Raw genomic sequence first — 11,978 nt, 5'->3', positions numbered from 1 at the left:
AGAAAGAGCATGTCATGTTGACCATTTTGATGGTGGTCCCATTGTCCTAGGACCACCACACAATAAGTTATGGGCAAAACTGTTTTGTAAAAGGAATGCCCCGCAAAGCATTATGGGGTGAGATTCTGAGTGCAGCGAACACTGTAGTATCTTGACTGTAATGCTCAGAACAGCCCCTAGAGGACACCACAATAAAAATAGCATTTCTAAGAAATATGGTTATGTAACTATATAGTCAGCCACCAGAGAGCATAACCACATGTAAACAGAATGGCAGAATGCAATGTAGTGTAACCATATACTTAGCCCCTAGAGGGCGTGGTGCATTACACATTTTCAGGCCTACTAGAATAATATTACAAACAAGGCCCTTAAAACACAAACTACTCCCAGCTGTAAAACAAATGTTCTAGCCAGGAGAGAGCTTAAAAAGACACTGACTGGAGGGAGGGGTTATTATTTTGGGGTCCCCACAATCTTGTGTAGGGACCCAGAGACGGCCTAGACAGAAAGAGCATGCCGTGCTGAACGTTTTGATAGTGGTCCCATTGTCATATGACCACCACACAGTGAGTTATGGGCAAAAAAGTTTTGTAAAAAGGAATGTCCCACAAAGCATTATAGGGGGAGATTCTGAGTACAGCGAATGTTGTAGTATCTTGACTGTAATGCTCAAAACAGCCCCTAGAGAACACTACAATAAATTGCATTTGCAAGAAACCTGGTCATGCAACCATATAGTCAGCCCCTAGAGGGCATAACCACATGAAAAGAGAATGGCAGAATGTAATGCAGTGTCACCATATATTTAGCCCCTAGGGGGCGCAGTGCCTTACACATTTTCAGACCTAGCAGGCGTATTGCAATAATAGTACAAACAAGGTCCTTAGAAACACAAAATACTCCCAGCCATGAAACAAAAGCTCCAGGCATAAGAGCTTAAAAAGACACTGAATGGTGTGTGAGGTTACTATTTTGCCCCCTCCCAACCAAGTGTTGGGACCAAGAGATGATCTCGACAGAAAAATCACTTTGTGCCATTATTGTAGGACCACCACAGGCTGAGTTATGGCCCAAAATGTTTTGAAAAAGACATGCCCCTCAAAGCATTACGGGTCGAGTTTCCTGGGTGCAGTGAATATTGTAGTATCGGCTCTGTCGCTGTGCCAGTAGAGCCACATTGAGGATTTCTAGTTTTTTTCTGTTTTAAATGTGCCAGTTTGTATATTATTCAACTGCTAAACTTGTACCTAAGTGATACTCATGTAAAGCTCTCCCCCAATCGAGTCTGCACTATATGAAACTTCAGGTAGGTAAGTGGTGCTGATGTAGAGTACTCTTCCAATCAAATTGATGCTATATGAAACTTTGAAATAAATAAATAAAAAAGAATCCCCCTTCAGCTTGCAGCCTTTGGGCGCAGACACCACAAAGAAACAACCGCATGCCCAAAAACAAGGAAGAGGAAGAAGCAACATACGGCCACAAAGCGCGAAGTGGTGAGGCAAAAGAAAAAAGTATTGCGCCACACTGAGGTATATGGCCGATCGTGCAATAATCAATGTAACAGGGTCAGTCTTCAAGGTGCTAACAAAGCAGTCTCAAGGCAGGAGAAATGTAAACCATTTACCTACGAAATCAATGGAATTTTGAAAGTCAGGTTAAAGAACGAAGTAAGGAAAGTGATGGGCATGGAGGGCGTGGCTAAGCCGGCAACCAAGATAGCTACATGGCCATGACGCTCTGGGCGAGGGTGCCCAACAAAGTAGATATTGGGCGACCCCACACGCCATGCAGGCTTCCAACTCTGAGGCACCAGCAAGGGAGGAGCATCAGCCCTGAACTGATGCCCCGGTGGGCCCCGATGACAGACGGGGGCCAAGGTTCGGCCCAAGACTGCGATGCAGCCTGCAGCCTGCAGCGTGCTTGAGTCCTGGTGGGGCCTGCCGCTGACGGGGGCCGCTTGGGTTGTTGGCTGCCCGGGCCACCCACTTCCACCAGAGACAGCAGAGTGCTGTGCGGGGCCCTCCGCGACTGGGGGGGGGTCCTGAGGTGGGCGTCTGGCCCGTGCGACAGAGCACCACCATTGCAGGCGGCGGCCCATGACATTGACAGCCCGGGCCCAGGAGGACGCAGTGGAGAAATGAGAGGCCGGGAGGCAGGCGGTGAGTGCCGTGGAGTGGCAGTAAAAGATGGAGGGGGTCCTGTGGACATCCATGGGCCCATCAGTAGGCGGTCTCGTGGGGGCTTTGACCTTTGCTCGGGTGGCGGGTTTGACGTCTGGACAGGGCGGAGCCCTGCCACCATATTGCCCTAAGTTGTCCTATACACGGGGGCACCCTGGCAGCGGTGTCTGCGACGGCCTGCCCTTGGTGGCTACGCCAGACAGCGTGCCCCCAACAGACACTGGTAACAGAAGAGACCCTTAAGGCCCCCTCCCCTGGCAATGTAATCACTGGCGCACGTCCTGGTGCTGGTGGGACGAAGCGCTTGAGCCACACCATCTGTAGCCCTTACAGTGCACATCAGGAGCCCTGTGACCTGCCCTCCTCCCTTGCTGTGCCCAGCCCATATTGTGCCTCGGTGGAGGCCTGAGCCATTGCGGAGCAATCCTTTGCTGATCAGTCGCCATGGGAAAGGGCGACACACGCCAACAGAAAATCCACTTTGAAAGGGTGAAGCGAATTGAGGAGCCTGGTGCAACACCTGGGGCAACTGTGTGCTGCCAGGTTTGATGCACTGGCTAGGAGATTAGACAGAATAGGAGAGAAAATTAGCTGTCACACTACCCGCCTGGACGGAGCAGAGGAACACATTTCTGGACTGGAAAATGGCAATACATCACCCACTAAACGGGTGGATAAAATAGAGTGCCTCCTTAAAACAAAAGCACTCAAGAACGAGGATTTGGAAGCTAGATTGCGCCACCAAAACATCTGCATAACTGGCGCTGCAAAATCTACCAACCTGGGACGCTCGGACTAATTCATGGAGCGGCTCCTGATAGACCTGTTCGACCGCTACAGTTTTACGGATACATTTATGGTCGAGAGGGCACACCGATACTTGGGCCCGCGGCCTCTGCCGAATGCCTGCCCTCAGCCCCTCATTGCCCAGCTGCTTAACTTTTGGGGTAGAGATACAGCGCTTAGACTGGCGCATGAACGTGGCCCATTGAACTATCAGGGAACATCTGTTTCAGTTTATCCTGATTTCTTGTTAATGGTACAGAAGGCTCACTGCAAATTAGAAGATGTCAAAACACTACTTTGTAAAGGGGGATTCGATATGACATGTTATACCCTGCAAGGCTACGCATAGACATTGGAGGGAAAGCCCATATCTTTGACAATGCGCCCGAGGCGATAGCCTTTTGCAAGTCACATACTACTAATCTCGCCTCCTCACCTGCCCTTGCTTTAGATTGTGTTGTCGATGCCTCTCAAATTCATCCAAGAGGACCTCTTTGGTGGCAGATCAGCCACATAGATGGAGGCGGGGACTGGCTAATATACGATGGGACACTGGTGCCATGCTGTATCGCACTAGCCTGCTACTTGACTATATTGCTGCACCTACATGTGCCCAATATCAATCAACACACTGTTACATTTCACCCCTACCTTTTGCTGGAGAGCTGCCCCACCCTCTGGTTTATACCATGGTTTAAGTGTTCTAAGATCTATGTTTTATTGAGTTTTTCACAGGAATTCACTGAACTGATTAGGCTATGTGTGGATGGAGGTTTTGTTGGGATGATTGTTGTCCTGTTGTATGTTTATAATAAAAGTTCTCGCCTGTCCGCAGCTAGCCGAGGAACGACACATATGTTAGGGATTTGCACACTTGACTATCACACCTGGTATCCTACTTTTGGGACATGACTGATGTAGCTCAAGACACGGTTACCAACCTTTCATGCCTCACTTGGAACGTAAGGGGGTTGAATAACCCACAAAAGGGAAAACTGTTTCTGGCTTATTTAACTAGGCACAGGGCCAAGAGTGCCTTAATCCAGGAGACGCATCTATTTCCGAAGGGCTCACCGGCGCTCGCCAAATCGTGGGGGCAACACAGATACTTTTCCTATTCCAGAGGTATATGCACGTTCATACACAAAACACTTCCCTTTACACTCCTCACTAGTTTCATAGACAAAGAAGGTAGATACGTAATACTCCATGGACATCTCCTCAAGTATGGGGTCCTCTTGGTGAATGTCTATACACCCAATACAGACTCCCCGGATTTTTCTACACTATCTCCTCCATTATGGACAGGTTTGATGTTGCTGTCATGATGATTGGGGGGACTTCAGTATGATACAAGACCCATCGTTTGATTCTACAGGCATGCACCCCACTAGCAAGCTACAGGCTTAGAGTGCTTCGGAGCATTGGGGATACCTTTCACCTCCGCGATGCGTGACGGCACTTACACCCTGCGTTCTCTTTCCACTCAGCTCCACATGCAACGTGGTCTCGTATTGACTAATGGATGTTGTCCGACTGTCCCCTTTCCTGGTTGCACGTGATCTCTTATATGCCCCGTGCACTTTCAGATCATGCACCAGTTCAGATAGACCTTTGCTTCCTGCTTCAATGTAACTTGGAGAAGCAATGGACTTTCCCCAGCTTCGCCCTGCTTGAAACAGTGTTTCATATAGAGCTCCGGAAAGCAATTCTAGAATATTTTAGGTTAAATACAGGATTAGTGGCCTGCTAGGCCACTATCTGGGAGGCCTTTAAGGCATTTAAGGCAGCGGCCCACCTTCTGTTAGACATCCCTAGACATACCTCTGCGAAACCAGCATTAATTTCATTACATTGGTTGCCGGTTGAACAGCGGATCAAATTCAAAGCTTTGGGCCTCATTCTAAGTCTGGCGGGTGGCGGAGGCCGCCCGCCAGACTTCCTCCCTCCAGAATACCGCACCGCGGTCGGAAGACCGCTGCGGCTATTCTTAGTTTTACACTGGGCTGGCGGGCGACCGCCAAAAGGCCGCCCGCCAGCCCAGTGTAAAACTCCCTTCCCACGAGGACGCCGGCTCAGAATTGAGCCGGCGGAGTGGGAAGGTGCGAAGGGTGCAGTGGCACCCGTCGCGAATTTCACTGTCTGCAATGCAGACAGTGAAATTCTTTGTGGGGCCCTCTTACGGGGGCCCCTGCAGTGCCCATGCCATTGGCATGGGCACTGCAGGGGCCCCCAGGGGCCCCACGACAAACCATACCGCCATCCTGTTCCTGGCGGGAGAACCGCCAGGAACAGGATGGCGGCATGGGTTGTCAGAATCCCCATGGCGGCGCAGCGAGCTGCGCCGCCATGGAGGATTCTAATGGGCAGCGGAAAACCGGCGGGAGACCGCCGGTTTTCCACTTCGGACCGCGGCAAAACCGCCGCGGTCAGAATGCCCTGCGGGGCACCACCAGCCTGTTGGCGGTGCTCCCGCCGACCCTGGCCACGGCGGTAAGGAACCGCCGGGGTCAGAATCAGGCCCTTTGTGTTGTATTCATAGGTCTCTTCACAATTGTGGGCCACCGCTCTTAAGAGCCCTCGCCTCTTTCTACGAGCCGAATAGGGCTCTTAGGTCAGCTTCCCTAGCTTTGGCCTCCCTACCAAGATTTTAAAAAGTTGGATGGGGTGGTGCCACGACGGCCTATCTGGGGGCCAAGCTGTGGAATTCCCTTCCTCTTAGACTCCGGCTCATAAGCCAGGAATATAGCTTCCGTAAGGAACTCAAAACCTGGCTTTTTTAGAACTGATGGTTGTTCATGTTAGTCTTGATCTGGTCCGCTAGCACTGGGAAGCCTCAGGGTAGCCATGAGCTTTACAAATCGCATAACATAACGTAACATAACATATATCCGGGGAATATCCATTTCCAAACAGGCGGGAATACTCAGGGACATCTGGCGTAGTATCAAACGGGTAGAGGAGCGTCATGCAGAAATAGATAGTCCAGAGGAGACACAGGATGGGGAGCTATTATATGGCAAATGTTCAAAACTGCTGGAGGAGTTTCGCTCGTTGGCAGAGTGGGAGGTTGCTTATTTGGGGTGGTATGCAAGGGCTTTCCGCTATGGAGAAGGGGAACGGCCTGGGCGAACATTGGCCAACCTTGTACGCCCAACGCGACATTACACATTCATAACCCTGGGGCCACAGATACTAAGAGCATTCTTATGATGCTATTGCAGTATTAGGGGATGGCGCGGATAGGGCAGCATATCTGCAGAAGGTGGCAATGGTGTGGGTGGAAAATGTGCAGGGGCAATTTCTCAGCAAGACAATTTCGGCTGAAGAGATCGGGCAGGCCATAGATGCTTTCAATGGGGGCAAGGTCCAGGGCCTGGATGGCCTCACAGGTGCTTTTTACAAAGCATATAAGCCAATACTAACCCACTATCTTTTAGAGATGTATGCTGAGGCTCTTGACCATTGGAAGCTTCCACCTACCGTACAAGAGGTGGTACTCACACTTCTGTTAAAGCCACATAAAGATCCTAAGCAGTGCACATCATATAAGCCCCTCTCCTTCTTAAACTCTGATAATAAGATTAAAGCTAAAGTCATTTCAACATGGCTTGCATTGCTTATTGACAAGATTATTTTCCCAGTGCAAACAGGTTTTTCCTCCACAAATCCACAGCCTTCAATCTTCGCACAGACATAAACAGCATATCTCCCACTGTGCCGGCAGCCAATGCACTCCTGGATGCGGAGAAGGCTTTTGACTCATTGGAGTGGCCATTTCTCTGGGCGATGCTGGAGAAATTGGGTCTCCCTAAGGGATTATAACACTCATCATGCTCCTCTATTCTTGCCCGACTGCCCGTTTAAATGAGGGTAAATGGGGTGCTCACAGATGCATTCCCGATCGCCCAGGGAATCAGACATGGGTGCCCCTTGTCGCCACTGCTTTTTATTATAGCTATGGACCCTTTAGTCCAATTCTTGCAAGCCAAGCATATGCACAGCCACAGGCCAGACCATGCGGTCAACCCCGCCACGCATGGCCGAAGGCCGCATACAGCAGAGGTTGCATTTACATATAGTAATTACAAATTAGTTTACGTTTAAAAAACATAGACATTCACTGAAAAAAACAAAGGTTACAGGGACGTTATAGTTAGGAAATAGAATTTAAAAAGCCATAGAAATTCACTTTAAAACCTAAATGTTAAGGGGAAATCATAGTTAGGATCTGAATTTACTCGCACAAAACCATAGAAACCATAGAAATTCAGAAGTTATAGTCATGGTTACCTAAAGTAACTATAACTTGTGCCCTCAGGTAACAATAACTTGTGCCCTTGCCATGCACTGCTAATTACCGCACATATTACATCACTCATGACATCTTTGATAACATCATTGATAGTATCAATATAACATTTGCAGTCAAATTATTTAGCAGAAAACTGTGCATAGCAGGGGGGCGAGTTATAGTTACTGTAGGGCACGAGTTATAGGGCCTCATTATGAGTCTAGCAGTCCGAAACCCGGACCACTAGACCTGTGGACAGGAGACTGCTGCAGAGTTGGCAGTCTCTCCCTCTGGCCCTATTACAAGGTTTTCCACTGGGCTGACCGGTGGAAACTTCAGAAATCTGAGGTTTCCTCTGGTCAGCCCAGTGGAAACTGTGCGGTGGTATTAGCCTTGGCTACTCCTGGAGCCGAGGCCAAAGAGTCACACAGAGGGTGCTCTCAGCACCCTCGGAACACACACTGTCTACTGTAGCATACATTGTGCTTTCTGAGGGTGCTGGGCAGGGAGGCCCCCACACTGCCCACAACATGGTTGTGGTAGTGCAGGGGCTCCCCTGTGGCCCCCAGCACTGGCTTTCCACCAGCCTTTTCATGGCGGGGTCTCTGCCATGAAAAGGCTGGTGGAAAGTGAAGTTGTGATCAGCATGGAGGCGCTGCTTGAAGCACCGCCATGGCTGAGCACAACGTCGCCTGCTGCCTACTCATCGGGAACCATGTTCCTGGTGGTTGCAGCAGTCCCCTGGCGGTCGCATCGCCAGGGACGTCATTTGGAGGTCGGACTGCCAGACTTGTAATCAGGCCCATAGTTACCTGAGCTAACCATAACTATAACTGCTGAATTTCTATGGTTTTGTGAGAGTAAATTCAGGTCCTAAATATAACGTCCCCGTATTCTTTGGTATTTTAAGTGAAAAAATATAAATATAATATATAGAAACAGACGTATATATATATATACACACACATACATAAACATACACATATACATATTACTGAAAAACAGAAGTTAAAATGTTAAAGTGGCATTATAATTAGGTGAAAATACTTAAAATGTAATATTTTAAAACATCTGAAATTAATCATTTATAGCTAGGTGAAGTAAATATAACTTGGGCCCTCGCCATGCGCAGTGATGTCATTAATAATCTGATTTCAGTTGTCCTCAGTGATGTCATAATTGATGTCACAGAACATATCATGAGTGTTGTAATATGTGAGCTCATAAGAAGCACATGCTGAGGGCGCAAGTTAGCATATAGTTACATGGTTCCCTATGAAATATGGATCTTGAACATCTGCATTCTAAGCAGTAAAAGCAAACATGTTATATACAGAAGTCCAACACTTATATTTTCATATTTTCACAAAGCTAGATGAAATATAAAACACACCCATTCCATTAAAATACAAATATCTAACTGTGTAATGGGATTCAACTTAAATTACACACAAATTACTCTGATGCAGCACAATAAAATGATTGCATAAAACTGACTAAAGGCTATGGCATGTACAATAAGACTCTGGGACCCAATATGCAAATATAGTAAATGTGTATTTTGATTTGTGAATATTAAATTGGTGTTGCAATTTAAATATTGAAAGCAGAGAGAAATCTTGTTACCACTAGAGATATATTTCTAAGGAGACAAAGAGTATAATAAATCAGTTGACACAAATAGGATATGAAGTATGGGTGCGATTCACAAGGCAGGTTTGCATAACCTATAGGATGAGGCATTCATACTTCCTTGCCATTCCTTTGGATGAAATAAAAGAAGTTTCTCAACACCCTTTCACTATTCATAGTCTGAAGGTCATGTTTATAAACGGACTAGCTATGTCTGTTTGAAACTTGCTCTATATTGTCGTTTAAGTTGGCTGTTAAAAGATCTGAAAAGTCTGGCCTTTCCTTGACACCTGGTCGTACTAAAACTTTGATCCACACTGCTCTTTTTTTCTTGATTATGGGCCTTATTTAGATTTTGGCGGCAGTGAGTACTCTGTCCAAGCCATATTATGATCCCATTATATGCTATGGAGATCCTAATACAGCAGATGGGATACCTGTCACATTTGTGGAGCATTCCCCACCACCAAGGTCTAAATCAGGCCCTTAGTTATTAAGCCATTCTAGAATGAATGGATAGTAGAATCCTGATAATTCAGTTACACATAATCATCCGTTGGGCATGTTTTAAGCATTGTAGTTTCTTGGGTAGTCTATTGAATTGACTGGGCAGGATTGGGCAGTTTTCACCACAGTTATAGGTGTTTTTCCCTGAAGCACTCCTGGCCTAATTTAGAACTCGGTAAATGGATCACTCCATTACTGCGGTGATGGATATCCCGTCCGACAAAATTTAAATCCCATTCTATCCTATGGGATTTAGATTTTGGCAAACTGGATATCTATCACTGTTCTGAAAGAGTAACTCATCCGCCAGTATCTAAATCAGGCCCGTAGAAGGTTCAATTACCTTCCAAACATCTTCCCAATAGGAAGGGTCTTTCCCACTGGGTAATGATGGGTACAGTATTATCAGGGATGAGTTGCTTGCATCTGGTCTGCTCATTGTGTAGTATCAATAATGACAAACTTTGCAGGGGGTTGGATTGTTTGTTTCTCTGTTGCTCATTCTAGTTCTGCTGGCCATTCAACCTTAGTTTAACCTGGGAAAATAACTTCTTCTGTGGACTATTTGACACAGAAATATCCTTCTAAGTCATGAGCCCCAAATACTATTTATCCCCATCATGATTTTGCTCTCTTCTTTGGTAACGTTTTGCGGACAGCATGGTCTGGATCATGTAGCAACGAGGTGAAAGCTTTGCAAAATGTCTCTTTTTGTGTCGTCATGATCCATTCAGCATTCATGGCGTGTGGCGTGGCTTTCTTCCTGGCACAGCTTTGAGTAATATAATATTACACAAAAGTTGTTCTACGGAAACCGGTATCAGTAGTAATGATTAGGAATACTTCAGCAATGTTGGTGCACTATGCTGTTGGCACACCATGCCTTTGTCAATGCTGTGGTTACTGGTGAGGCATCCACTGTTGCAGTCAGTACTCCCACTGTTGTATACATGCGTGTCTTTAAAAAACACTTGAACAGGCACATAAATCATAACACATGCATCAAATGCCATTTTTATGACTTCATCCTTGATGTGACAGATGCAATTACAAATGTCATAAATAATCTTACAGATGAGATTACACATCCCGTTATTGTATGTTGTTATTTAATCATATAATTTTAGGTATTGTTACTTATTGTTGTTAGTTATTGGTACTGTGAGGCCATAAGTATTGCATTTGGTATGCCAGTAATGGTTCATATGGCTATTGTGCCTTTCACTGCATGCAGTGGGTGTTAGATGCAGTGCCTGGCATTTGAGCTGTGCATGCCTGAAATGCTGCGGTGGCATTGCAGGGTTTAGGACTAAATAAAAACAAGCTCTTTTGTAGAGCTTTATGGGAAGCTCTGAGAAGAACCATTTTTTTTTTGTGTGTTTTGGTTGTGTATTGTAAGTTTTCTTTAATTGTGTTTAAACTTTACATTGCAGGAAGTTCAGTGCCAAACGTCTACTTCATGACTGGAAACACATTTTTGAGTGATGGTGCTTGTACAGCCTCTCATTCTCAGTCATTGCACACATATTAATTTTGCATTGCATGCAATACAAGGCAAAGATGCGGAGGTGAGACTTGTTCTGCTCTTCCAGGAGTGTGGAATTTATTAAAATATCTACTTGTCCATGGGACAGATTGCTTCTTAAATCTACTTGTCCTGTAAAAAAAATCTACTTGTCGCTTTGGTTCCATGTAGTGCAGAGACAAATTATAGCAGCAGTCTCATTATGTAAGAGCTCTGATAATAGCCTCTCCGATTATGCCAGGGCTACTACTATAGTAGAGCTTGAATAATTGCAATATCAATCCCTACTACAGCAATTTCCTTATGTTGCCACTTTTCCCCAGATCTACATACTGGGGCTGGAGTAAGCAATAAGCAATAGTTCCAGTGCTGGAATGCCTTTGCGTCTGCAAACCTACAAACTTGCATGTTTTAAAGATTTTCACCAACTCTTCTCTAATCTTTTACCATAATGAGAAAGGTTGGAAATTTACTCCTGACAATGGCAGAAGTAGCAGTTCTTCCAGGGTTGGGAAAAAAGTGATTGGAGGGAAACTGAACTCGTAAATGCTCAATAGATTTTCACATGAGCAAATCTAAACATGTATATTTGCTCGTACTAATATGCAGTTCACAAATATTTTCTAGGAGTACGATTTGCTGGTCTACTTCGTGTGAATTCATGAAAGCCACTAATTCAAAGTCATATACCACTGGTGCATGTTTGTGACTTTCTTTACGAATTGGATCCCTAATTAGGTCTGGTGTTAACAAAAAAAACACATTTGTTTTAATTAAACTTGTATTTCTCTTGAGTAATCGTATTCTGCTCTTCCACAAGGATCATATTGGCAAACAAAGTAGTTTTGCTTAGTGCTAGGAACTACTGTGGCAATCAGTGCGTAACGAACCTGGAGGGGCCCCCCCTGCAAAGAACATGGTAGGGCCTCTCCTCCAGACTCACTCAGGGCATGTGCCGTGCTGAGGGGGCCCTCTGGAGGGGGCTGCAAGGCCTTTGTTACGCTACTTGATAGCAATGTGTGCTTTTTGAGACCAAAAACGTTTTATT

Source organism: Pleurodeles waltl, chromosome 4_1 (genome assembly GCF_031143425.1).
Source record: "Pleurodeles waltl isolate 20211129_DDA chromosome 4_1, aPleWal1.hap1.20221129, whole genome shotgun sequence".
In the NCBI taxonomy this organism is placed as follows: domain Eukaryota; kingdom Metazoa; phylum Chordata; class Amphibia; order Caudata; family Salamandridae; genus Pleurodeles; species Pleurodeles waltl.
Note: the sequence above shows the minus strand (reverse complement) of the source record.